The sequence below is a fragment of the Pristis pectinata genome, chromosome 16 (genome assembly GCF_009764475.1).
Source record: "Pristis pectinata isolate sPriPec2 chromosome 16, sPriPec2.1.pri, whole genome shotgun sequence".
Classification (NCBI taxonomy): domain Eukaryota; kingdom Metazoa; phylum Chordata; class Chondrichthyes; order Rhinopristiformes; family Pristidae; genus Pristis; species Pristis pectinata.
Window position 1 is genome coordinate 37,150,155 of NC_067420.1, and position 27,940 is coordinate 37,178,094.

The 27,940-nt window shown below is 44.8% G+C and overlaps 1 protein-coding gene across 6 annotated transcripts in view; it reads right to left on the bottom strand.

Annotated features, from left to right (window-relative positions):
• The window catches only part of LOC127578731 (zinc fingers and homeoboxes protein 3-like), a 109,471-nt gene extending 82,480 nt beyond the window's left edge, over positions 1-26,991 (bottom strand). For 2 of the 6 annotated variants that reach the window (XM_052031117.1, XM_052031119.1), the window contains exon 1: positions 26,814-26,991. The gene's annotated coding sequence lies outside the window, so the exon portion shown is untranslated. The other 4 variants (XM_052031118.1, XM_052031120.1, XM_052031121.1 and 1 more) reach the window with 4 other exon arrangements.
• Between the last annotated feature and the right edge of the window lie 949 nt (positions 26,992-27,940).

Consider the following 27,940-nt stretch of genomic DNA (forward strand, 5'->3'; position numbering starts at 1 on the left):
TAAATTACACAGCAACAAAGCAGAGGTTGAACTGAATTAAGCCACAGGGACTGCAGACACCAATAATTCAAAGAGAAGATGCAAAATTAAAAATAGAAAATGCTTGGAATGTTCAGCTGATCAGTAAGCAACTGTGAAGAGAGAAAACGAGTTAACATGTCAGGTCAATGACCTTGCATCACCCTTGGTAATTATTTACATCCAGCTCCCCTCAACCCCATCTCACTTCCCGAAAAGAGAAATGACTGCCTTCCAACATTTGAGCAATTGGAGCACTAAACTTGTTTTGCACGTAAGAAAAGCACTTTCCCAACAACTCGCTGTTGATCTGACCCAACTCATCTCTCACCCCACCTTCCCACCTACTGATCTGCCAACCAGAATGGACTCCTGTCCGCTAGCATCACTTAAAATGCCATTTATTCTCTTGCCAACTTCATCTGATTTGGACACCAGCTAATGCCACATACCCCATACAACTGATTGCCACCCACCAGTTGCAGCTCACACCCATTATATCCTGGCAATCTATCCCCTTCCTGATCCCATAACCTGCTCAATCCAATGCCTATACTTGCCAATCAATCCCCTTACCCTTCTGATGCTCAGGCGTCCCACCAGTTAATCCCTGCAGACACGACTCTGAACTTAGACGGTTTCCCTCACACACTGCAAGATGACACAGCACATGAAGGAAAGGCCTCTCCTTAACCAGGGCTAGTTCATTAGCATGTGATACCTTCGGTCTCATGCAGCACTGAATTTCCCAGCTTCAGGCCCATCATAAGCTGACCAGAGTGCCTTTACAGGTACTGACCAGTTTCCAGGCTGGTGCTCATAATAAAGCTTTTACATAGCAGTTGCTTTGTGACTCTTTCACATTTTTAGACTTATTTATCAAAAACAGTCGTGTCCATTGACTTTACTCCAGGATTGAGATTCTTTTGCAGGTCTTTCAAATTGAAGTTTGCTGCAAGGCTCCTCCCCATGGGTGTTCAAGGGTTAATTAGCTTGTCAGTGCTCGACTCTTAAAGTTCACGTGTGAGTAATGGCTAGTTGGGTGAGGTAAAGGATGATAAATCGTGCCTGTGGGTCTCTAAGCTGGGAAGCAATCTGAAGCAACCCCGACGGATGCAGGTGAAAGTCATACAGATGACCAACTTACTTTTATTTCGATAAAAGATGATAAGGTCTTTTAAGAGACTGTTGGATAGGTACATGGAGCTGAGAAAAATAGAGGGCTATGGGTAAGCCTAGTAATCTCTAGGGTAGGGACATGTTCGGCACAACTTTGTGGGCCGAAGGGCCTGAATTGTGCTGTAGTTTTTCTATGTTCTATGATCTAAAATCCATTAGTCAGGGCAATGACTGAGGGAGTTGTGGCTTGAAAAAAGGATTGTTCTGTCGCTAGAAGGTTGAGCCCTACCTCTCCTCACCTTTTAAAAAGACATCAGGTTACAGGCGATAGACAAATGTAAGTTGTTGTAGTATAGAGGCTTACTGATGCCTTTTGACTAACATTCCTCCCTCAACCAAGAGCGCCATTTAAAAAAAAGCTTGGAAGTTCCAGAAATCTGGAAATACATTTAATTGAAAAGCATGTACAATGCATCCAGCTCCAGCCATTCTTACCAATATGCAAGCCAACAGATGCCAACGTTTAAACAATATTAAATTTGTAAAGGTTGTTGGAATCATTGTGGTATAGATGATGGAGACTCTTCAGGGTATCAAGTTAGTGTTGGTGAAATTTGGAGTAATCCATTTCCATCCCCTCCCTCTGCCCGGCTAATTCTTTTCCCTTTAGAGCTTCTTCTCACCAGTTCCTCAGGAGGCTAAAGAAATTCAGCATGTCCCTGTTGACCCTCAACAATTTTTATAGATGCACCATGGAAAGCATCCTATCCAGATGCATCACAGCTTGCTATGGCAACTGCTCTGCCCAAGACTGTGAGAAACTGCAGAGAGTTGTGGATACAGCTCAGCACATCACAGAAACCAGCCTCCCCTCCTACACTTCTCACTGCCTTGGTAAAGCAGCCAACATAATCAAAGACCCCACCCACCCTGGACATTCTCTCTTCTCCCCCCTCCCATCAGGCAGAAGATACAAAAGCCTGAAAGCACGTACTACCAGGCTCAAGGACAGCTTCTATTCCGCTGTTATAAGACTATTGAACGGTTCCCCAGTACGACAGGATGGACTCTTGACCTCACAATCTACCTCGTCATGGCCTTAGACCAGTCTGCCTGGGACTGCACTTTCTCTGTGACTGTAACACTTTCTTCTGCATTCTGTTATTCCTTTTCCCTTGTACTACCTTGACATTACTGATGTGGTGAAATGATCTGTATGGATGGCATGCAAAACAAAGTTTTTCACTGTACCTCAGTACATGGGACAATGATAAACCAATTTACCACCAACCTTGGGGACAGCAAGTTCCAGGTCACAAGCATTTCCTGAAGAAAATGTATTCCTCATATCCCCCTGTGTCTTATGCTCATCGCTTTGAAGCTGTGTCACAATTCTCCAATTGCACTCAACGGGAATATTTCCCTTTCTATTTAAGTAAACCCATCATGATCTTGTAACTTTCCATCAAAATGTCTACAAGGATAATATTTGAAAAACTTTTTCATTGACAGACACGGCTCAGCGGCACAAAAACACACATGTAGCTGCATTTATGTAGCACCTTTAATAGGACAAAATAACCTGTGGTCTCTCACAGGAGTGTCATCCAATTAACTTTAAGACCAAGTTACGAGGCAGGAAAACACAGTGAAAGGCTGGATCAAAGAGCCACTTAAAGGACAAGAGAGAAGTTTCATTCCAGTATGTTGAGTTGAAGCAACTGAAACCCTCTCCACCAATGCAGGGCCGCATAAGGGAAATGGAAGGGTACAGAAATCATGGAGAACTGTGGTAAAGGATAGACAGAGAGAGCGGTGGCGGGATTATGGAGGGAAATGAAACAGAGATGACAATTTGAAAGCAAAAAGAGAGAGTTGCCAGATCTTGAAACCAAACCTTGTACTGTAGTGTAGTTCAGGAGGAGGTGGGGACAAGGGCTGGACTGGTGATATGCAAACTGGGGTTGGCACAAATCAAGATGATGTCAGAGCGTGCAAAATGGGAAACCTGCCAATGGAATAGAAACCAACTGATAATATTTAAATGCAATAGAACACTGCTTTAGTGTGATAGCCATGCAGAGAGGGGGAAGGTCTCAGATCCAAACGCTCAGTGTGTTAAGCTGCTTTTATGGCGGACCAGGCCCCGTGTCAAGCATCACATGCTCAACATTCGAGTCTCACGCACCCACCCCAAAATAGCCAGCTTTGCTAAAGCCGATTTGGAAGACAACCCGGTTTTAAAAATAAAAAATGATCACGCCAGTGAGCAGCCCTAACAAACCTGGCACTCATGCTTTGGTGATGCTGCTGGCCATTTAAGGCTCAGATATCGGGAGCTAAAGCTGATGCGGCCCACCTCTGCCAGACTTGCAACAATTGTCCCTGGGTTCTTGGCCCGAATTGGGAAGAGTGGGGGTGGTGGGAAGAATGAGGGCTCCCACTGTGAAGCACTACACACAGTGACAGCTTGATAGAAAAATGTGACAGACTTGGATAGAAAGCAAAAACCAGAGTTGTCTACGAAATCCACAATCAACCAGCCTGCCAATATGCAGACTAGACTTGCAAATGAATGGACATTTATTTGAAATAATAGAAGCAGGCACTTGTTTTTAAAAGATGCTGAGGAATATCCATATTGATGGTGGCTATCTGCTGAACACAGCACTATGCCAAAGCTTCTGCCTTTGCAAAGGCCTCAAGTACCAGCCTTTCTCGGGCTATGAGAGACTAGTGTGGAGCTCTCCACCCAACCCACACTACTGGCAAATTAAACCAGCTCATGATACAAAAGTTGGAACAGTGGTACAATTTCCTTTCAAGTGACAATGGGTCCCAAGGATGAAAATACAGGCAATCAATCACTTCCTGGAATCGGCTCATTGTTTTAATTCTAGAGAAACAGAGATGGAGAAAGCTTCACTGCAGTATATGACTAACTGTTCTGTGTTATAGCCATATTCTTTCAGTGTTGAATTTGTGAGAGAGTGTCCCTGCAGAGAAGGGTACTGTTGCACATTGCAGGTTCCTTTTTTTCAATGAAGTACTGTTGTTTGTTCGTCTGAATTACTGGCTACCCTCCAGTAGTGTAAGTGAATGAGACAAGATACTGAGACATGGTGCCAAAAAAGCTGGTTGACGAAACTAAAATTTAGAGTGTGCCCAAACCAAATATTGAATGCCAGGCATAATCCCTCCCACTGAGATAACCTATTGACATGCACTAAGAAATAGCAGCAATGCAATTCAACTGAGATGGAACTAATAAAACTGTCCCCAGTCCCCAACTAGATTTCCAGGCAAGTAGTGGAGATAATTGACACTCTTTCTTTCTGCCCCATTACTTTCCCATGACCCCATCTCTCCCTCAGTTCCAACCCTGTTGCATTTTCACTAACCCTGCCAACCTTGCCCTCTCTGATCCCAGACAGTCGGTACTCAAACAAGATGTACCCTTGTTCACACTCAATAGTGAGCTGGCTATGCCAGATAAAACAGAACAGAGAAAAGTTAAGATGTTATTGTATGTCACTGGTCACAGAGAAGGAGAAATAAGATATCTTTATTAGTCAGGTGTACATCGAAATACACAGTGAAATACATCTTTTGCGTAGAGTGTTCTGGGGGCAGCCCGCAAGTGTCAGCATGCTTCCGGCGCCAACATAGCATGCCCACAACCTCCTAACCCGTACGTCTTTGGAATGTGGGAGGAAACCAGAGCAAACCCACGCAGACACGGAGAGAACGTACAAGCTCCTTACAGACAGCAGTGGGAATTGAATCCGGGTCGCTGGCGCTGTAATAGCATTACGCTAACTGCTACACTACCGTGCCTGCCATAAAGCAAACCATAAAGGCCCTCAAATAAGCTGCATTACAAGCAGATTGCAACCCATCTCAGATGAAATCAGTTGACCAGCACCAGCTGTTTATATACAACCAGGAACAGGCAAGAACTCTTTGATGCCTTCTCAACAGAGCAAGGATTATAAGCGTATAATTGCAATTCTGTAGATTGAAGAATTTGCTTATTGGATATCTTATTATTTGTAGAATCCTGGAGTCTAACCTGAGGGAGCAGCTACCGAGATAGAGTTAATGAGCAAAGTGCATATAAACTTGTAAATCCATGGTACTCTCCAAAGTAATTAACCAGCAGAAGGAAGTACGTGCTCAGAAGTGTGAGACTAAAGCCAGACCAAAGTAGAAAGAGCCATAGTGGCTTAGATGATGCAAATGTTGTGAACAGCAATTCAGTTGCTGAGAAAAAAATGTCATCGGTATGGGGAAAAAAAAGTGTCTGTGAAGTCACTTCTACAAACAGTGCTTAACGAAAGTGGGCACTGAAGTCCAAGGAATGGTATAGACCGGTTGTGCTGGTTCAGAGTCAGAGCCAAGGCACTGGTGCAAGGGCAATTAGTGACACTTCAACTTTGCACACTACTCCTGAGTCACGTCCACCAGAACCATGCCACTAATTGCAAGGTGGTGCAGTTAAAACCAATGAGTTGTGTGTTATCAATATCCAACAAGACTGCACTGAATCCAGCTGGGAGATGCCCCGTGTAGATGTTGAAGCCAAAGGTTCAAGAGATCAATGGTATGGATTTCATCATAACAGAGCAGAAAGCTAAGAACCCGAATTTTCAAAAAGGATGTTATCTAAAGAGTGAAAGACAAGAGGGTGTATTATGTACAAAGTGAGAAGGAAGTTTGGTCTGGAGAAGCTGTTTCACCAAATGGGAGGACAGTATCTGTGCACAGTGATCACAAGCCCCTCGAGATCACTGCCGTTAACTGCCCCAGAGCACCAAGGAGATCACAAAGAATGCTTGTGGGCATAAAGATAGAGTATCCTCCTGGCAAGTAGCTGACACCGTTTAGCCAACTCTATCTCGAGGACACAAGGGATGCCAGGGTTACTGAGCTCAAGTCAATCAACAGGGCAAGACAACTTCCAAATTCATAGCAGAGGATCAAGGAAGCTCCCACAAAATCTGATCCAGTGCTGTCCTAAAGTGACCGATTAATTTAGGATGGAAAGAGACTTAGCTTGAGGTTGAAGTGGGCACTCAAGTGACCCAATCTTCAGAAGTAAAAGTTTCCTAAACTAGAAAAGGTTCAGCGCAATAAAAACAGGTGCATTCCTCACAGCCAAGTCTGGATGGTTAACTCCACAGATCGAGAGAAATTGTTTGGAGACACAAGGGAACTGCAGGTGCTGGAATCTGGAGCAACACACAAAACACTGGAGCAACTCAGTGAGTCAGGCAGCATTTATGGAGGGAAATGGAGTCCAGATGAAGGGTCTCGACCCGAAACATCGACTGTCCATTTCCCTCCATAGATGCTGCCTGAGCCGCTGAGTTCTTCCAGTGCTTTGTGTGTTGCAAGAGAAATTATTTATTGGCCAGGGAGAAACAGGAAGATCAAGGGCCACGTGCAGAAATGCGACACCTGTAGATTTTGGAAATCAACCAACAAATAAAACACTTCACTCTCATTAATTGTCAGACGCAAGTCGGGGCACAAATCAGACCAGTTTTACTTGGATGGGAAACGCACCTGATCACAGCAGATTATATTTCAAGTTTTTGGAATATAAATTTCTCAGAAAATGACTGCTCACTGAGCGTTATTTGTAGATGCAAAAAGGGCCAAGTTTGCCAAGTGCAGCATCCCAGAAGTGCTGATCACAGATAATGGAGCACAATTCACTGCAGACACATTGTACGATTTTCAAAAAAAAACTGGCAGTTTGATCACTGAACATCACCTTACTTCGTGTAGAGTAATGGAAAGGATGGATCTGTTGAAGGAGGTCATCAGAGTCAGACCCCAAACTGAACTCATTACCTTTCCCTAATACCCCAACCCTTGGGGCAATGAGCAGTCCCGGGCAGAGATTTACAAATGAGAGGAACAAAAAAAACTCTACTCCCTGCAACAGAAAGACTCTTGGAAGCGTAATAAAGCCAACAGAAGTGGTCAAAAGACAACAGGTACACCACGACAGCAGAGGTGCCACTGTTAAAAGCTGGAGACACATCGAGGATGAAGCCAAACAGGGCAGAGACAGTGTGACACGACACACCTGCACACCAGATCGTCCAAGGCCATGATAGTAAGGGATGTCCCATAACAGAGGAACAGGCGCCATCTCAGGAAAGCCACTGCGGAGGTTGCTTGAGAGCAGATGTGAGGGTATCAGAGAGTGCACCATTAACCCTACAGAGCAAGAACATCCCAGCTCTTCCATGGATGACCCATGAGTCCAGCTCTGGAAGGATAGTCCTTCAACCCAAATACCTGGAAGATATTGTGCAAAAGTAAAACAAAAGACTGGACAGTTATTCTGGATGCTTGTTGTTTCCCTTTAGTTTTTCATGCCTTCAGAATCAGGTTTATTATCACTGACTTACATGACGTGAAATTTGTTGTTTTGCGGCAGCAGTACTGCGCCCTTCCTTTAACAAGATGTGCCTCAAGTTATTGTGAGTGTAACCTTCTAACCTTCTAATCACTTATGGAATTAATAAGTGACTAGCTTTGGACACCACATCCAGTGGAAATATCTTACCTACATCTTTATCTACAGATATTTCCCATCTTAAGTTCCTTTTCTGTCAAATCTACAGAGCTGCATTTCTCCACCTTTTATAGAATTGTGCCTTTGCTCGGTATTGTTTTGGTGTAGACCTTTCCAACAAACTTCTCCAACTGTCTCTGTGGAGAAGACCACTGTAAGGAACGCTGCTTTGCATTAAGCAAGTTTCTTTACATAAACAAAGTCTGTCAGTTTACATGACCAGCTACTTGCCACTGTGTGCATCAGTGAATGAGAGAAGATTATGATCCACCCTTAAGCAGGGGAACAACACTGAGCACTTAACCACATTACAATTATAGGACCTGGCTTTACAACCGAAGAATACTCAGTGATGTATTACAGCGAGAACAATAACCACTACACCCACAAACTCTCTTCCCATTCCTCACCAAACTGAGAGAGTTTCCATATGAGCAGAGTACCAGGCTGCGTACTTCCCCATTGAGAAAGAAAGGCCTAGGCATAAACATCCATAAAAGGCAACCCTCCCCAACCCTCTCACCACCTTCCTTTTTCTCTTCATTGCAGATAAACCTTGCACAGTCCAGTTGGGCTTATGCTTCATCACCTCCTCCTGTAGCATCCTGGGGTTGTGGGCAACAGAGCAGGAAAGTGGGCCTCAGCCACAACCTCACTCAATGGCAGAGCAGGCTCAAAGGGACATACACCTGTTCCCATTGTTACGATGTGTTGTATTCCCTCCCGCCCTATTTCACCAACAACTTTTACTTCTTTGTCCCTTGTGCGTACTCAACTCACTTCCCCTCAAGTATATCTACACTGCTCAACTGTGAGTGCAGGTTCCACATTCTCGTCACTTCTTGGAGTGTCTCTTGAATTCACGTTTGGATTTATTAGTGCCTACACTGCACAGATTTAGTCAGATTGGCACAATGGAGTGACTAGCTACGGTTGGCACTCTGACAGACAAGGGCAGCAAAAGCATGGGTACACCACAGCCTGGAGGTTGCCCTCCAAACCACACAGCATCCTGACTTGGAAATATATCACCATTCTTGGGTCAAAATCCTGGAACTCCCTCCCTAACAGCATTGTGGGCACACCCACACCTCAAGGACTGCAGCAGTTCAAGAAGGCAGCTCACCACCACCTTCAAGGGGAAGTAGGGATGGGCAATTAAATACTGGCTCAGCCCATGAAGCCCACCTGTGTGGCCAGATTCTGCTCTAACTGCATCTAAAAGTTTGCAGATGATACCACCGTTGTAGGCCGTATCTCAAACAGCGATGAGTCGGAGTACAGGAAGGAGATAGAGAGCTTAGTCGCATGGTGTCATGACAACAACCTTTCCCTCAATGTCAACAAAACAAAAGAGCTGGTCATTGACTTCAGGAAAGGAGGTGGTGTACATGCACCTATCTACATCAATGGTGCTGAGGCCAAGAGGGTTGAGGGCTTCAAGTTCCTGGGAGTGAACGTCACCAACAACCTGTCCTGGTCAAATCATGTAGATGCCACGACCAAGAAAGCTCACCAGCGCCTCTACTTCCTCAGGAGACTAAAGAAATTCCATATGTCTCCTTTGATACTCACCAACTTTTATCGATGCACCATAGAAAACATCCTATCTGGATGCATCACAGCTTGGTACGGCAACTGCTCTGCAAGAAACTGCAGAGAGTTGTGGACACAGCCCAGCGCATCACGGACACCAGCCTCCCCTCCTTGGACTCTGTCTTTACCTCTCGCTGCTTTGGTGAAGCAGCCAGCATAATCAAAGACCCCACCCACCTGGGTCATTCTCTCCTCTCCTCTTCCATCAGGCAGAAGATACAGGAGCCTGAGGGCACGTACCATCATGCTTAAGAACAGCTTCTATCCCACTGTGATAAGACTATCGAACGGTTCCCTTATATGAAGAGATGGACTATGACTTCACGATCTACCTTGTTGTGACCTTGCACCTTATTGCACTGCACTTTCTCTGTAGTTGTGACACTTTCCTCTGTACTGTTATTGTTTTTACCTGTACTACCTCAATGCACTCTGTACTAACTCAATGTAACTGCACTGTGTAATGAATTGACCTGTACGATCGGTATGCAAGACAAGTTTTTCCACTGTACCTCAGTATAAGTGACAATAATGAATAAAAACAATAACTTGGGGACTGTGGTCCTAATGTAACATTGAAGGAGAGAGCACCAACCACAGCCAGCAACTCCACTACACAACCCTCTCCAGGACAGGCTACAGGAATGTACCATAGTAACCCATCTATCATTTCTGGTGATCAGTTAAGACAGGACAGCGTACAACTAATCCGAAACCCTATTTGACAGATGTGGCCAGCTGCTGGGCAAAGATCAAAAAGCAATGTTGCAGAGGCTAGAAACCCGAAATAAAAAACCAGAAGTTGCTGGAAATACGCAGCAGGTCAAAGAGAGAGAGCTAACATTTCAGGTTGATGACCTTTCATCAAATTTAGCTCTTAAGGCAGCTTGGAAGCACGGGAACACAAAGTGTATCATCAGAACAGACATCACAGAGCTGAAGAAACTGGGAGAATGGAATACAGAGGAAGCAAGGGTCTGCAGGTGCTGGAACCTGATGCAAAGAAACAAACTGCTGGGGGATCTCAGCAGGTCGAGCAGCACCTGTGGGGGAGGAGAGGAACTGTCGATGTTTTGGGCTGAGACCCTGCAAGAGGGCAAGAGGAAGCAATGCTGCTGAAAGGTCATCAATCGGAAATATTAATTCTGTTCTCCTCTCTGATCTGCTCAGTATTTTGTGCATTTCCTGAGTCTACTATTGTGCAAAGATTTTGGGTTGGCAAGGGGCACTTCTTCCTAAACTTATTTACTGGTTCAAAAAGAGAATTTATATAGTGCCTTGGAAGTTTAGTGCTTTGAACTACATTCTAAATTCCAGTCACTGTTGGTGTTGGTATTGGTTTATTATTGTCACTTGTACCGAGGTACAGTGAAAAGCTTGTCTTACATACCAATCTATGGGGCAGACTTGAACACAAGGTCCCAGAGAAAGCGCACAAGACAAATGGTCAGGTGTGGGTGCTAATGGATGGGTGACACCAAGAGTGCTCAGCTTTGCTTTGAATAGCTTTACAAGCTTTTTTTTCCCCACATCCACCTTAACAGGTGGATGGATCTTGGCCTTAACAACTCAAAAGATTTGAAAGATATTGGAGTTAGCCCATGATAAACTGAAAAACAAAATAAAGCAAGTACAACATAATGCACAAAGTCAACAACACACTCCTTTAAAGGAGATAATGGCAAGGTGTTACTTGGGAGGTTACTGTGCACGGTTAAGAAGATAATAGGACAGATTAAAGAAGATAATAGGAGAGTTTACCAAAACAAGATAGGTTTATAAAGGAGTGTCTAAAATGGAAGGAGGGGGAGAAAGAGAAAGAAGAAAGTGGCTCAGGGAGGGAACTTCTGAGCTTGCACCAAGACACTTGAAGAATGCTACACAGATAGAGAAGGAGAGAGAGTTCAGGAGTACAGCAGAGCTCAGAAGGAATGCCAGAATTCATCCATGTACCTCAAAGGCAAAAAGTATTGCAAATGCCGGAAACATGAAATAAAAAACTTAATAAGTATGTAAAGTGGATCAGACGGCATCTGCAGAGAGGGAATCAGAGTTCGTTTCAGGTTGATGACCTTTCACTGGAACTGAAACATTATTGCTGTTTTTATTTCCTTCTCCACAGATGCTGCCCGACCTGAGTATTTAAGGCATTTTCAATTTTTATTTCATTCCTTCAAACGCCCAAGGTAAGACTCACTACAACCCCTTCGGTTGTAAAACATAGCAGAGTCTTTTCTGTATTTTCCTGCATCCCTTATTCAGGGCCATAGTTGCTCATCAGCCATACAAGCAACAATTCGCCTGTCACAAGGGTCATTTGAGAAGATCGCTTGCAACACCATCCCATCTGGCCAACATTCTAGCTCTTCCCACCTCCCCAAAAAAAAACAAATAGGAAATAAGGAAGTGGGTTCCGGAATGCAACCCTGGAAAATGAGACACAGTAAGCTGAATAAATACATGGGATGCCATAGAAACCTACAAGAACTTACAGCCCTTACAAAAGGAAGCTTCTCGGGTCCCACTGCAAGTAAACACTCAGTGTGACTCAATCCCTTAACAAACATCATGGCTGACTCACATTCAACAGGGTCTCTTGCACAACCATTTTGTTTTGTATTCCAGACGTCACGGAATTGATCTCATTACCCGGATATTACAGTGTTTGTGATCTAGAGACAACATTGTTCAGTAACAGGGATTCTGTTTTAAAAAGCTAAAGCCTCTATCAGTGTGACTCAATAATGTGGCATTGTAAGCACTTTCCAAATGGGAGTAAGGCAATAGGGGCCAGAGTCTGCTCTCGGCTTCAGGTTATTTTGCACGAAAGATGCACAAATTTGCCCCACTCCCAAGAGCAGGAGACCTCAAAAGCCACAATAGCTGGAGATTGGGAGTAAGTTGCCTGCCTCCACATCTGGGATAGCAGTGGTGATTCAAACAGAAGCCGTACCAATCAATCCAGGAGCCAAACCTTGCGCCAGCTCCCAGACCCAGAATCAGGTACAGTGAGACGATCAACAGCAAACCACAGCCCGCGATGTTCCATCTGTTAGCCTCACGTAGCATTTGGCACAGAGCCTGGGAAACATGGTCAAGGTTTGTGGGAAGAGAGTACAGTTTTCCTACAATCGACCATGCAATGTTTTTGTGTGGAAAAAAAAAGTCTGTGCCATGTAGATTTTAGTTTAACTACTTATTTAAATAAAGGACATTTTGCCATATGAGCATTAACAAAATGTGCTGTTTCAGAATGTGTGCCAACAAGATCAATGTGAATGGTTCATCCAATTGGAAGTAGATTGCTCCAATGTTTCTGCTCTGTTATCCTTCATGAAAATCTGTTCTTTCTGATGATCAAATTCCAAGTCATAAACCTCCCAAAATCCATCAAAAATTGGCCTCATTTAGTGCCCATTCTCCCTTGTTGCACTTTTGCAGTTAATCTTAAAACACCAGCTCAGATTTGTTTCTCCTGAGGTGTTTACATGGAACTAAGGAGCATAAAAACAGGCCGTTATGGCCAACTGGGTCTGTGCTGGAGTTTATGAGTGGCTTCTCACTCTATCTCATCTCTGCCAACTGGCAGATTCCTTTCTCCCTCATGTTCTTACCCAGCTTCTCCTTAAAGGCAACCACACTGGCTGTTGTGTTGCTATATCAGATAGCGAATTCCATATTCTAAACACTTTCTTGGTAAAGCAGTTTGTTTTGAATCACTTATGGAATTAATAAGTGACTAGTTTTGGACACCACATCCAGTGGAAATATCTTACCTGCGTCTTTATCTACAGATGTTTCCTATCTTAAATTCCTTTTCTGTCAAATCTAGAGAGCTGCATTTCTCCAGCTGGTTAGCTAAAAAAAGTATTCAGAATGTTAACATGCACATTATTGCTTCCAGAAGACAAGCAATGAACGCACAGTATCCCTTGTGCGCTCTACCAATGAGTGCAATGTGCTTGGACAAGGAGAGTCTGAAACACCTCAAGAATGAGTGCAGTAAAAAAGTTGGAAAAGATATAAAATGGAGTAAGTTACCTCACAAATGGGAATTAACCAAGACCGATCAACATGTGATTTTATGTAGACACAAGAGATTCTGCAGATGCTGGAATCTGGAGCTACACACACACACACACACACAAAACGCTGGAGGAACTCAGCAGGTCAGGCAGCATCTAAGGAGGGAAATGAACAGTCGACGTTTCAGGCTGAGACCCTTCATCAGGACTGGAAAGGAAGAGGGCAGAAGCCAGAATAAGATCAGGGGAGGGGGAGGAGCACAGGCTGGCAGGTGATAGGTGAGTCCAGGTGAAAGGGGGGAAGGTAGGTGGGTAGGAGAGGGGGGATGAAAGGGAGTGATGCAAGAAGCTAAGTGGTGATAGGTAGAAGTGGCAAAGGGCTGAAGGAGGAGGAATCCGGCAGAAGAGGACAATAGACCATGGAAAAAAAAGGATTGAGGTGGGGAAGATGCGATTTTATGTGGCCATTTGAAAGACACGTAGCCAGTGTAGATGAATGCAGTATCCGTATTGTTGGTACACTGGAGACACAAGAGATTGTGCAGATGCTGGAAACCTGGAGCAACACACACACAAAATGCTGGAGGAACTCAGCCGGTCAGGCAGCATCCATGGAGGGAAATGAACAGTCGACGTTTCGGGTCGAGACCCTTCATCAGGACTGGAAAGGAAGAGGGCAGAAGCCGGAATGAGGTGGGGGGAGGGGGAGGAGCACAGGCTGGCAGGTGATGGGCGAGTCCAGGTAGGTGGGTGGAGGAGCTGACACATTGACTTTCAATGCCAGTGTATTTCTCCGAAGGAGATAGCAGATAACAGGCAGATTTTCCTGCTCAATGACAAAAACTGGCATTTCTTTCCCTCCTCCAATCCATGTTCCTCACTGTATCACCTGGAGCCCAACTCCAAACCAGATGTCAATAAGGCCTCTTCGCCAACAAGTCTAAAGTGCTCTTCAGTTTAGCACAGTGGTGACAGAGAGGGAAGGTTAAATATATTTACAATAGCTTAACCCAACAGCAATGGTTAAGGATATTTAGCCTAAATCCTATTTACAGGACACGGTATGGTTGACCCTTTGTACCTGAAGATTTTGTACCACATGATTTGTACACTGTTAAAAATTTACAGAGGCCTGACCAGAATATGCCCCAAGTAGAAAACCTTTTAATATAAAACTCAGCGCTAATGGTTCTTTTCTTAATAACAAGCATCACAAGAAAATAATTACATTCACTGAGAGTGGGTTACAACAAAAAGTTCAGCCCAGAACACAATCAGTAGACAGAACATTATAATTTGAAACAGAATGCTAAGCCAGTTTGAGGGAAGAACCACAGAAATTTGAGTGGGAGTCACTGTGAATCTTCAACCCACCCTATAGTGCTTCAGTGGTCAGCCTGCTAACTCTGGCTCCTGGGCACAATAAGATCCTGCTGGCCTTTTAGTCATAGAGTTGTATAGCACAGAAATGGGCCCTTCAGCCCAACTTGTCCATGCCAACCAAGGTGCCTGCTTGAGATAGTTCCATTGGCTCCATATCCCTCTAAACCCTTCCTATCTATGAATGTCTTTTAACCATTGTAATTGTACCTGCCTCTATCTCTTCCTCTGTTCAATGATTCACTCATGGGAAGTGGGTATTGCTAACAAGTTCAGAGTTTATGGCCCACACCAAAGTGCCCCTGAGGAGGTGGAGGTGTGTTGCCTATTTAAAACACTGTGGTGTGGATAGTGAAGAGATACCCACAATTTCAGTTTAGGGCTTGCAAGGTTTTGATCCAACCACAATGAGAAATTAGTGATATGTTTCCAAGGCAAGATGTTTTAAACCTTGGATGGGAATTTGGAGGTGATGGTATTCCTGTGTTCACTTGTCTTTCTAACTGAAACAGGGATTTGGACGCGTTTTGGTGAGTAACAGCAGTACATTTTGAAGGTAGTACCCATGACAGCAATGGGGATGAGGCAGAGGGAGTACATGTTTAAGGTGGTGGATGGGATACTAATAAAATGGTAGCTTTGTCCTGAATGATAAGGATAAGCTTTGTCCTGGATGATAAGGTTTCGACACCTTTAACCACTGAATCAGAATTGGGTTTATTATCCCTGACTTAGATGATGTGGGATTTGTTGTTTTGCGGCAGCAGTACAATGCAAAGACATAAAATTACTCTAAATTACAAAATAAACAAATAAGACATCTTTATTAGTCACATGTATATCGAAACACACAGTGAAATACATCTTCTTGCGTAGAGTGTTCTGGGGGGGCAGCCCGCAAGTGTCGCCACGCTTCCGGCGCCAACATAGCATGCCCACAACTTCCTAACCCTTGTGTCTTTGGAATGTGGGAGGAAACCGGAGCACCCAGAGGAAACCCACGCAGACACGGGGAGAACGTACAAACTCCTTACAGACAGTGGCCGGATTTGAACCGGGGTCGCTGGCGCTGTAAAGCATTACGCTAACTGCTACACTACCGTGCCTGCCCATGAAATAGTGCAAAACAAAAGGAATAACAAAGTAGTGTTCATGGGCATTAACAGTTCAGAAATCTGATGGCGGAGGGGAAGAAGCTGTTCCTAAATTGTTGAGTGTGGATCTTCAGGCTCCTGTACCTCCTCCCTGATGGTAGTAACGAGAAGAGTGCATGTCCTGGGTGGTGAGGGTCCTCAGTGATAGATGCGGCCTTCTTGAGGCACCACCCCTTGAAGATGTCCCTGATGGTGGGGAGGGTTGTGCCATGATGGAGCTGGCTGAGTCTACAACCCTCTGCAGCCTCTTGCGATCCTGTGCAATGGAGCCTCCATGCCAGGCTGTGATGCAACCAGTCAGAATGCTCTCCACCGTACAGCTATAGAAATTTGCAAGAGTCTTTGGTGACATACCAAATCTCCTCAAACTCCTGATGAAGTAGAGCCACTGGCATGCCTCTTTCACGATTACATCAATGTGTTGGGCCCAGGATAGATCCAAGTCATCAATAGTTCCTTGAATGGAGTGCAAGGTAAATGAATGATACAGTGCATAGCTAAGCCAATAAAGTTCCCAGGTTGTGCTGTCTAAAGCAGTCAGAGCCAGGATGTTCCAAATGAACCAGGGCTGGTGGTTACTGATTATCACCTAGTCCTTTCTCCTGGAATGTTGGCAAGCAGACATGACAAGGCTGGAGAGCAAGGTTCACTCTGGCCTAATACCTTACCCACAGTCACAACTAAGGATTGGCACTGTGAACAATTGTATAATGTGCTGCTAAGGCTTCTTTGCTTGCTCAACAAAGACAAAAGAGCTGGTCATTGACTTCAAGAAGGGGGAGCACACGTTCTCCTGTCTACATCAATGGTGCCGAGGTCGAGAGGGTTGAGAGCTTCAAGTTCCTCGGAGTGAACATTACTAATAGTCTGTCCTGGTCCAACTACATAGATGCCACGGCCAGGAAAGCTCACCAGCGCCTCTACTTCCTCAGGAGCCTAAAGAAATTTGGCATGTTCCCTTTGGCCCTTACCAATTTTGTTTTTAAATCGATGCACCATAGAAAGCATTTGATTTGGATACATCACAGCTTGGTACGACAACTGCTTTAATCATGACGGCAAAAAACTGCGGAGAGTTGTGGACACAGCTCAGCACATCACGGAAACCAGCCTCCCCTCTGTGGACTCTCGTCTACACTTCTCGCTGCCTCGGTAAAGCAGCCAACATAATCAAAGACCCCACCCACCCCAGACATTCTCTCTTCTCCCCCTTCCCATCAGGCAGAAGGTACAAAAGCCTGAAAGCATGTACCACCAGGCTCAAGGACAGCCTCTATCCCACTGTTCTAAGACTATTGAACGGTTCCTTAGTATGATATCATGGACTCTTGACCTCACTATCTACCTCATTATGACCTTGCACCTTATTGTCTGCCTGCATTGCACTTTCTCTGTAACTGTAACACTTTCTTCTGCATTCTGTTTTCCCTTGTACTACCTCAATGCACTGTTGTAATGAAATGATCTGTATGGACGGCATGCAAAACAAGTTTTTCCACTCTACCTCGGTATAAGTGACAATAATAAACCAACTTACCAAAGACGTGCTGGTTAGGAGGTTAATTGGGGACTGTAACTTGCCCCTAGCGTAGGTGATGGCAAGACAACAGGGGGAGGGAGTGGTAATTGATGAGGATGCGAGACCAAAGTGGGATTTGTGCAGATGGGTGCTTCATGGTTGGCGCAGACACAGCAAACTGAAGGTCCCATTTCTGTGCTGTGTGACTATGATCCGAGTCAGCGGATGCACTAGGGGGAATTGACAAACTCTTCCACAAACCAATTTTCTTTCTTTCCCCTCCTTTTTAAAAAAAAATCAAAGTTTTGGCCCTCCTCCATTAAGGCCCGAAATCTTAACTAGTGAACAAAAGCAATTTGAATCTTATGTCATTTCTGTGGTGATTTAAAATGTTCCATGAAATACAAAACAGCTGGAAGTGTGTTTAATTATGTAACTGGAATGCATCAATAAAAACTGCACAAATTGAGCAGGCAGCTGGGATTTTTAAGTAACTTTTTTTTTTGGGGAAAAAAAACGCCCAAAAGTACCAAGGCCATGAACAACCAGGGCATCGTGAATGGTCACAGCACAAAGAAGCCTCAAAGTGCTCCGGCAGTCATCTGGAGAGTTTTCACATGCAGCAAGACTGAGTCCCAGCCCACAAGCACAGCTGGTCCTTAACCAAGCCCCTAAAGCTGAGTTGTTGGTAAGCATGCCCACTCCTCAGTCTACTCCCCTGAGGAACACAAGCCATACATAAGTCACCAAAAAATAAATCCCAGCCCCTTAATTCATCAACGAGCCCACATCTCACTCACTGTGAGCATCCACTTCGTACATAAGTTCTTATGGTTTATAGATACACTTCTGTTCTTCAGAAAAAAAAACACAAATTTGCTGTTCGACTGCAGGCTGTGAACAGACATTTTGCCTAGAATTAGCTCGAAGGTGACATCATGAAGTTCTGTTCCAGTAATAACACTCTGGGGGAGGGGGATGGGGAAGGGATGGCGCAGCCCACACAAGCAATGCTGTGTAAAGTGACAGCGGGAGGGGATGGGGCACCACAAAAATAGCCAGATCCAGCAACACCCCCTCAGCCCTACAGAGCAGCTACAAACCAGAGTCAGAAAGTATAGAAACGGACAGAAACACGGTGTATAACACATGCACACTGTGCAAATAACGTGGCTGAAACACGCCAATGGGCATGGCGATACATCTCCATTTTATGTAGGATTCTGTGCGAACTCAAAGATTACAATATTCGCCAAGCTCCCTATCCCCACAGTCCAGCATTGTAATCTTTTAATATTGTAATCTTTAAACTCAAAGATTACAATATTCATCGAGCTCCCTGTCACTGATGTCCCTTGACATCAAGGGACAAGGAGCTCAATGACAAAGCAAAATAAAGTTTATTTTTAACAAACTTTAAAAATAAGTTTGTTAAAAAATAAACTTATTTTATTTTAAGTTTAAAATAAACTTAACGTTTTAAACTTCTTTTTAAAGTTTAAAAAACTAAAACAAAACAAAGTGTTGCGCACAACTCTTTATTTTGCTTTTTGTTTTAAAGAGACCCAGAAGCAGTCGGCATCTGCAATTAAGACAATTGGTACCAATCCAGAATCTTTGCTTCTCAAGGACAGCCCTTGCACTGAGGGCAACACACAATCTGTTGGACGAACTCAGCAGATCAAGCAGCATCCGTGGGAAGGAAAGGAACTGCCAACGTTTCGGGCCGACAATTCTCGATGCAGGGTTTCAACCCGAAATGTCGACAATTCCTCCCCTACCCCCACAGATGCTGTTCAACTTGCTGAGTTCCTGCAGCAGATTGTGTGTTGCTCCAGACTCCTGCATCTACAGTCTCTTGTGTTTCCCTTGCTGAAGCATCCTGAAAAATAATGTGCAAGATTATCCAAGGCTGATGTTTTTTGTTGAAAAAGGCAGGCATTGGGAATCTGGAAAAAAAAACAGAAAATGTGCTGGAAACACTCAGTAGGTCAGGCAGCATCTGTGGAAAGAGAAACAGAGTCCACATCACAATGAAGGACCCTCAACCTGAACCATTAATTCTGCTTCTCTTTCCATGGATACCTCCTGACCTGCTGAGTGTTTCCAGCACTTGCTGTGTCTTTTAATCATCCAAGGATTCTGCAGATCTCTTCCCCACCCATAACTTTCATTGTTCCACCATTGGTGACTGCAGCTTTAGATGTCAGGATTCCAGGTGGAATTCTGGATGTTTCATCCTGGAATCTCCAATTTGTCCTCCTCCTTTACCCCACTTCTTAAAGCCAATCCCTCAGCCCAAGTACTTCTTCACCGCTCTTAGTATCTCTTAAAGCAGCTTGGTGTCCATTCTGTTCAGCAACATTCCACTGAGGAGGCTTGGGATGTTTTACCAAGTTACATAACTCATGGATTGTTTCTGTTCACAGAGTGATGGAGATACAGCACAGAAACAGGCTCTTCAGCCCATTGAGTCTGTGCTATCCATCAACAACCCACCTACATTAATCCTACTTTTTATTCTCTCCACGTTCCCTTGAAAGGACCTGCGAGGGGGCACTCTACAAACACAAGCCCTTCTTTCTTTCCCAATACAAGAGCCAGTTCTTATTAAATATGTTTATTGCACAGTGTTCTAAAGACATACAGTTTGGACACAGTATTGGCCTGTCAAGTCTACAATGACCATCAAATATCCATTTACACTAATCTCATTTTTATCCTCCCCACATTCACATCAACTCCCCCAGATTCTGTCACTCGCCTACACACTGGGGGCAACTTACAGTGGCCAATGAACCAACCGACTTGCACATCTCTGGGATGTGGGAGGAAACCAGAGCACCTGCGCAGTCACAGGGAGAAGGTACAAACTCCATGGAGACAGCACCCCAAGGTCAGGATCAAACCTGGGTCCCTGGTGCTATGAGGCAGTAGCTCTAATAGTTTCGACATGTTTTAGACAACCAGAGCAAGCTGCCCAGGAACCCAAGGGACCAAATGTAACAGAACTTTCACCTCTCAGCCATCTTGAAATTAGAGCGAGACATTTGTGAGTAATGAATTCTCTTACCCTGTTGTGGTTGGGTAGGAGGAGAAGGGACCATAAGATACAGGAGCAGAATTAGGCCATTTGGCCCATCGAGTCTGCCCCACCATTCATTCATGGCTGATTTTGTTTTCCAACCCCATAACCCTTAACCACCTTACCAATCAAGAACCTATGCCATAAATACACCCAGTGACTTGGGCTTCACAGTCCTCAATGAATTCCATAGATTCGTCACCCTCTGGCTGAAGAAATTCCTCCTCATCTCAGTTTTAAAGGGTTGTCCCTCTATTCTGAGGCTGTGCCCTCGGATTCTAGACCTACTAATGGAAACATCCTCTCCACGTCCATTCTATTCAGGCATTTCAGTATCCGGTAGGTTTCATTGAAATTCCCCCACCCTTCTGAATTCCATCAAGTATAGGCCCAGAACCATCAAAAGCCCCTCATATGTTAAGCAGAGGCAGGTAAAGAATTGAAAATTTTACACAGAAATAAAGCAGAAAATCCTGGAAATAGTCAACAGCGTCAGGCAGCATCTGTGGGGAGTGAACGGGGAAGATAGGAGCAGAGGTGGGCCACTCAGCACCTCAAGCCTACCCCACTATTCAATGTGGCCATGGCTGATCTGCCCCATGGCATGTCTTCTTTTCTCTGTCAGTTCCCCATGGCCCTTAGCTTTCAAAAAATGTTCTACTTCAGCACAACGTTACTGTTTCAGGTCATCAATGCAACACATTAGTTCAGTTTTATTTCTCCAGAGCTGCCTGACCTACTGAGTAACTCCAGCATTTTGTTTTATTATTTGCAAGCATTTTGCTTTTGAATTATAAAATTCGTAGAGCTATACAGCACAGAAACAGGCCCTTCGGCCCAACTGGTCCACGCTGACCAAGTTGCCTACCTGAACTAGTCCCATTTGCCTGCATTTGGCCCATATCCCTCTAAAACTTCCCCATCCATATACCTGTCTAAATACCTTTTAGATGTTGTAAATGTACCCACCTCTACCACTTCCTCTGGCAGCTCGTTCCACACACCCACCACCCTTTGTGTGAAAAACTTGCCCCTCGGGTCCCCATTAAATTTTTCCCCTTTCAACTTAAACCTATGCCCTCTAGTTTTTAGACACCCAACTCTGGGAAAATGACTGTGACCATCCACCCTCTCCAAGCCCCTCATGATGTTATAAATCTCTACAAGGTCACTCTTCGTCTTCCTACACTCCAGGGGAAAAAAACCCCAGCCTATCCCGTCTCTCCTTATAATTCAAGCCCTCCAGTCCCGGTAACACCCTAGTGAATCTTGTGAAACAGTTGGAGGGAGCTTGGTGACCTACTCCTGCTCCTGTGTTCACTCTCCACAGATTCTGCCTGACGGTGTCGAATTTTTCCAGCATAGAACATAGAACACTACAGCACAGTACAGGCCCTTCGGCCCACAATGTTGTGCTGACATTTTATCCTGCTCTAAGATCTAGCTAGCCCTTCCCTTCCACATAGCCCTCTATTTTTCTATCATTCATGTGTCTAAGAGTCTCTTAAATGTCCCTAATGTATCTGTCCCCACAACCTCTGCCGGCAGTGCGTTCCATGCACCTACCACTCTCTGTGTAAAAAACTTATTCCTGACATCCTCCTTATACCTTCCTCCAATCACCTTAAAATAATGCTCCCTCGTGTTAGCCATTGTCACCCTGGGAAAAAGTCTCTGACTGTCCACTCGATCTATGCCTCTTATCATCTTGAACACCTCTATCAAGTCATCTCCTGCTTTACAATTTCCTACTGTTTACCTTCCTTCTCCTCCCCAGCCACAACAGCTCTTCAGCAAAAGCGTGTTCTGGATTACAGAGTACAGCAGGCTAAAACTTGAATGTGCAGGTAAGTGACAGGTAAAAGAAACAGGTAAACTATGATCCAATTGAACAATAGGATACGCTCAGGAGCCTGGACATCTTGCCGTCAGTCCAAAGTAAGATCAGTAGCCGTCATGTCTCCCACCCCTCCCTTTACCTTAAAGACACTATTAAAAGGTTTGGATCCTACGAATGAGCGGACTGAACATTGTTACAATGCAAGCCTTGTTCCTTATCCCAAAAGCAGTGCAGGCCCACAATAACGTGCCAGCAATTTGGGTGTCACGATATGGGCTCACATTTTTGCAACACATTTGTGAGCAGCTGACACAAATGAAAAGCATCAAAACTCCAAGTGTAAAAGCAGCGCCGGAGGGAAAGAAAGAGACACATTACAAGAGGCCTTAAAGACAAGCAAGTGCTTCTCCGGATCGAGAAGTCACCTGGACACAAAGAGAACCTTAAACACACCATCTTCCCGAGAGGTTTGTTTTATTTGAATACGTTGGGATGAAAGAGACAAACAGGTAGCAGCAGATGGAGAGAGGAGGGAACCCAGTGAGATGTTGGGCTTGTCAGAGGCAAGTGGCGGTTAGTGTGTGACCGAGGAGAAGGCACCGACAACAGGAAGACAGAGAGACCTGTGGAATGAAGAGCTGAAGGCGGGCAGAAGATGTGGGTGAGGACTGGAGTAGGGGAAGAAAAACAAGGTGGCTAGCAGGAAAAACAAGGTGGCTAGCAGGAAAAACAAGGTGGCTAGCAGGAAAATCTGAGAGCAGGGGAAATGGAGAAAGAGAGACAGCGATGAATAAGATACATGGGATAACAAGCAACAGAGCCACATACATGAGATGTACACAGAGAAGGGGAGAGAGAGAGAAAGAGAGTGAGAGATATTTGGGACAAACAGTGGATCAAAATACATGGAGGGTACTGAGCATAAGTGTATCTAAGGAGAGAAGGCGTTATGTTCTCCAAGATGAAACTACCCAGTTCAGATGCAGAATCTCGACCCGAAATGTCAACTGTCCATTTCCATCCTCATAAGCTGCCTGACCCGCTGAGTTCCTCCAGCAGTGTGTGTGTCGCTGTATGAAACTACTCATTTGCTTTGTCACTTAATTTTTAAAAAATGCAATCCAAAACATCCCACCCTCCTACACAGGAATAACGTCACAGTAAGCCAAACCCAACAGCAGTCATTTATATGGGATCCGGGCTAAACCCTCATCGCATTAAAATTTTCCATGGGAAAAGGGGCTGGTGTCAGCTATGAGATCAACACTCCACCCTGCCTCCCACAGATGGAATGATTTTGATGCTGGGCTGCTGGCAAAAGACTGTATCCACAGGAGGGTGGGGAGAGGCGAGGGACCTGACCAGAGCGAAGTAATCAGCCTTCGGATTGTCCCACGTCCATGTGTCTCAACAATGAGCCAGTGTGAAAAGGTAGGGTAGATCACAAGATCACAAGACACAGGATGCAGAAGTAGGCCATTCAGCCCATCAAGTCTGCTCCACCACTTCACCATGAGCTAAACTATTCTCCCATCTAGCCCCATTTCCAGCCTTTTCCCCATATCCCTTGATACTCTGACTAATTAGATACCTATCAATCTCCTCCTTAAACACCCCCAATGATCGGGCCTCCACAGCTGTACATGGCAAAGAATTCCATAAATCCATGACCCTCTGGCCAAAGAAATTTCTCCGCATCTCTGTTCTAAAAGGGTACCCTCTAATTCTAAGACTGTGCCCTCTAGTCCTGGACTCACCCACCAAGGGAAACAGCTTGGCCACATCTACTTTGTCCAGTCCTTTCAACATTTGAAATGTTTGTATGAGGTCCCCTCTCATTCTTCTGTACTCCAATGAATACAGTCCAAGAGCCAACAAACGATCCTCGTATGTCAGCCCTTTCATTCCGGGAATCATCTTCGTAAATCTTCTCTGAACCCTCTCCAACAGCAGCACATCCTTTCTAAGATAAGGGGCCCAAAACTGCACACAATATTCCAAATGAGGTCTCACCAGTGCCCCATAGAGCCTCATCAACACATCCTTACTTCTACCGATACCAAAAAAAACAATACCAATACCAACCTATTCCTTTTATTTGTATGACTGGCAGAAGAGTTGGGGGTACTTTAGGAACAACTTACAACAGGCATACAAGCCGGTTTCGGCTGACATGGAACTCTCCTTTACAACTCCACGTTCTCAAAAGATCCATTTGTGAACCGTCTCTTTAAAGAGTCCAGTTGAAAAGAAGTACTTAGCTCGTTTATTTTGATTTAATGGGAGTGCAGCAAGCTGACTTAATGGGAGGAGGCAAGGCTCTGTTCATCAACAAATAAATGTATATATAGAAACTGTTTTAAAAAAGATGGGGGTGTAACTATTTCAGCATCTTTGCCCGTCCGTCAAAAAGTTTCAACTTGCGTTACTTGAAATGAAAGCTTCAAAGTTACTGCAAACATCCGTTCTCAGCCGCACTCCTAAAGCTTGGTAACTAGGATCTGCCCAGCAGCCTTCTGAATTACTGGTGCTTTAAGACGCATGTGCAGTTAAGGAAATCCTTTTCAGTCTTGATTTACAGTAGGCCAATGCAAAAAAGGAAAACAAAGAAACAGACTCTGTCCCTTTAAATAAAAAGTATCAAATAGAATATTGTCTATTTCGAAAAATCCACGAACCGGCTTATTAAAAAGTAGGCCATTCAAAACAAATTGTGCCCATTTTAGAAAATAAAAGTCATAGGCTTTTTTAAAAAGGTCTAACATACGCTTGTTTTTTTTTAAAAAAGGCAGAATGTATAAGATAGTGCCATGGTTTATACATATACAGTACCAGCCAAAGATTACAATGTTAAAAAGCAACTGTAGCATTTCATGTAGTTAAGATTCCTGTTAATCACAACTGTGCAAAGAGCAATAGAAAATGTGCGTGTGCGGAATGGAGCATTCTGGCAAACCGCAGACTGTCCCCCACAAATAGACTGAATGAACAGTCATCTCAGCACTGGCCAGTTTCATCCCCAATCAACATCGCTGCCTTTTATTTCTTTTCTCAACTCCATTCATATCATCACAGTTTCTAAATACAAACGAGTGGGGTGGGAGGGAAGGGTGTCAAATCCTACTTCGACAGTCATGGGGACACTTTAATAAACGCAATTTAAATCTGTTTTTTTTCCTCCCAAAAAAAATCTGAGGGGAGGGGTGAGAGAAAAGGAAATAAAGGGATTGCAGCAGGGCCGGCCTAGTGCGGTGCTGCAATACAAACACACACACACACACACAAACTCTCAAGTTGTCGAGGCAATGGGAGACAGTACCCGCAGGGAAGCGTTTCATTTCACCCCTTCGGTTCGTTACTCTGCGTGTGTGTGTGTGTGTGTGTGTGTGTGTGTGTGTGTGTCTCCCACGGTTGTGGACGTGCCGCCATTTTATTTGGGTTACTTTTCTCCCTGGGTCTCATTGCCTCTTTTTTTTGGAAGAAAAATTAAACCAGATCCAAGCCCGGGCGAGGGGAGACAACAGCGGGAAGGGGGCGAGGAAGGCGAACTGGCAACATTGTAGCGCGTTCTAGAACGTGGCAACAATCGGGCGCCTGGGAACACAATGTAGCAACTGAAAGTAGCAAATCAGCGGCCGCTTCTCAACACAACTCACCGCTCGGCGATCCAGCTGCTGCCTCCTCCTCTTTCCTGGGGTTTCTGCCTTGGATTTATTTTTAACTGCACCCCCCCCCCCCCACCCTTCAATAGGATAGGGACCCTCCTTTCATCCGATCGCCGCTGGATTTGCTCCTTCCCCGTGTGTTGTTATATCTCGTCGCATAAAACGAGTAATAATGTTAATTTAACCCCTTTTTTTTAAAGGACATACATACACTCTCTCTCTTACTCACAGGGCGAAGGACGAAACGAAAACGATACGATTCACACATACAACCAAATCAACCCCATCGGACGCCAGAACGCGGACACACGTGATGGCCAACGTCACCAACTCTTGCGAACGATGCAAAATACTTTGGAAGTTCCTCACTCTGGGGGTTTTAAGTGGAGGGGGAATTCGGGACGGCTCCTGGGGTTGGGGACAGGATCCTACAGCCCAGATCTGTCTGTCTGCAAGTCTACCGATGTTCAAATCCACGGTTCTCCGACCCAATTAAAAAACACACCAAAACGCTTTAATTTCCATTTAATCCCCGTTCAGGATGATGTAAAAGAAATCCCCATACAGGACGCCCTCTTGATATTTATTAAATGCCACAACTGTTTCTGCCTCTGCTGCATGCCAACGCACTTCTCTCTCCGGCAGTCAAATATCACGAAACGGCGCGTCTTTGGAAACAGAAAGACACGTCAAGCTGTGTCACAAAGGAGTTGTCTTTGGTCCTGTTGAACAGCCCGCTTGTGAGAGAAGGTGGCGTTTGCCTAAGTGTTGTCTGCGCGGTCGGAGGGTGTGCTGCGCGTTTGAAATGAGCGCCTTATACCTGTTATTTTTGTTGCCGCTGGTCCCTTTCAGCTGAGTGGCTGGTGATCGCTTTCTCTCCAAGTGGCTGACGGTAATGTCTCTGTCTCACTCTCTCTCTCTCTGGTTGCCAGGGTATTGCTGATTTCCCCTCCCTCCCTCTCTCCCTCTGACTTTAAACTTTCATTCCTGATCTGCGGGAATCCCCTCTGACACACAGACCGTCTTGGTAATCGCTAGTAGTATCTATTCCTCAGCGACCAGAGGTCACTCCCATCCGCCTCCCCCCATTGCCCTCATCCTAATCTTAGAGGCTTGTGTCTGTTAGCAGAGAGATCAGGAAATCATTATCAGGGGGAAAAAGTTGTTACAAGCGTATTATGTGTCAAAGTGCAGAAAAAAAATACACACATTAAAAAACGGAGATTTTTTTGTCGTTCTGTTATTGGTGTATAAAAGAGCTTAGATTCCTGAGCTAAGCAGTCAGAGTGTTCCTTTGTACCCACTGGTCGGTTCGGTTGCGTGTTATACTGTTGTTGGTAAATTGATCCAATCGACAGACTGATAAAAGGCTTTCAATCAAAGAAACAGTCATAGAGTCAAAACCGGAGACACAAGAGACCGCGGATGCTGGAATCAGTCAGATTTATTATCACTGGAGCGACAAACAAGATCGCCTCCCGGCCTCTGTCGCTGTTCCCTCCCCTTCCCTCAACCTTCTGCCTATCACCCCCTCCTCACCTGCATCCACCTATCGCTCTTGCTCCAACCCTTCCCCTCACCTCTTTATGCTGACTATCTCCCCTCTACTCTTTCAGTCCAGATGAAGGGTCTCGACCCGAAACTGCCTGGCTCGCTGAGGTCCCCCCTGCCCCCGAGGCTCGTATTAATTTGCATGGAACCAAAGGTCTTCATACGCTCCTCAATACTGTCCGAGCGAAATCTTAGTCCACGTTACCATTGACATTCCGTGGTCGCATTGTGCCTTATACTAAATAACTAATTAAATTTCTACTTTTTTTTTTACTGTTTTTTGTTGTTTTTCTTCATAAGCTATAGTTTGTCAGCCGTACGGAAACGAAATTCACGGAGATTCCCAGCATCAAATGTAAAGTTTAAACTGCGATTTTTAAAAAAAACAGAAAATGC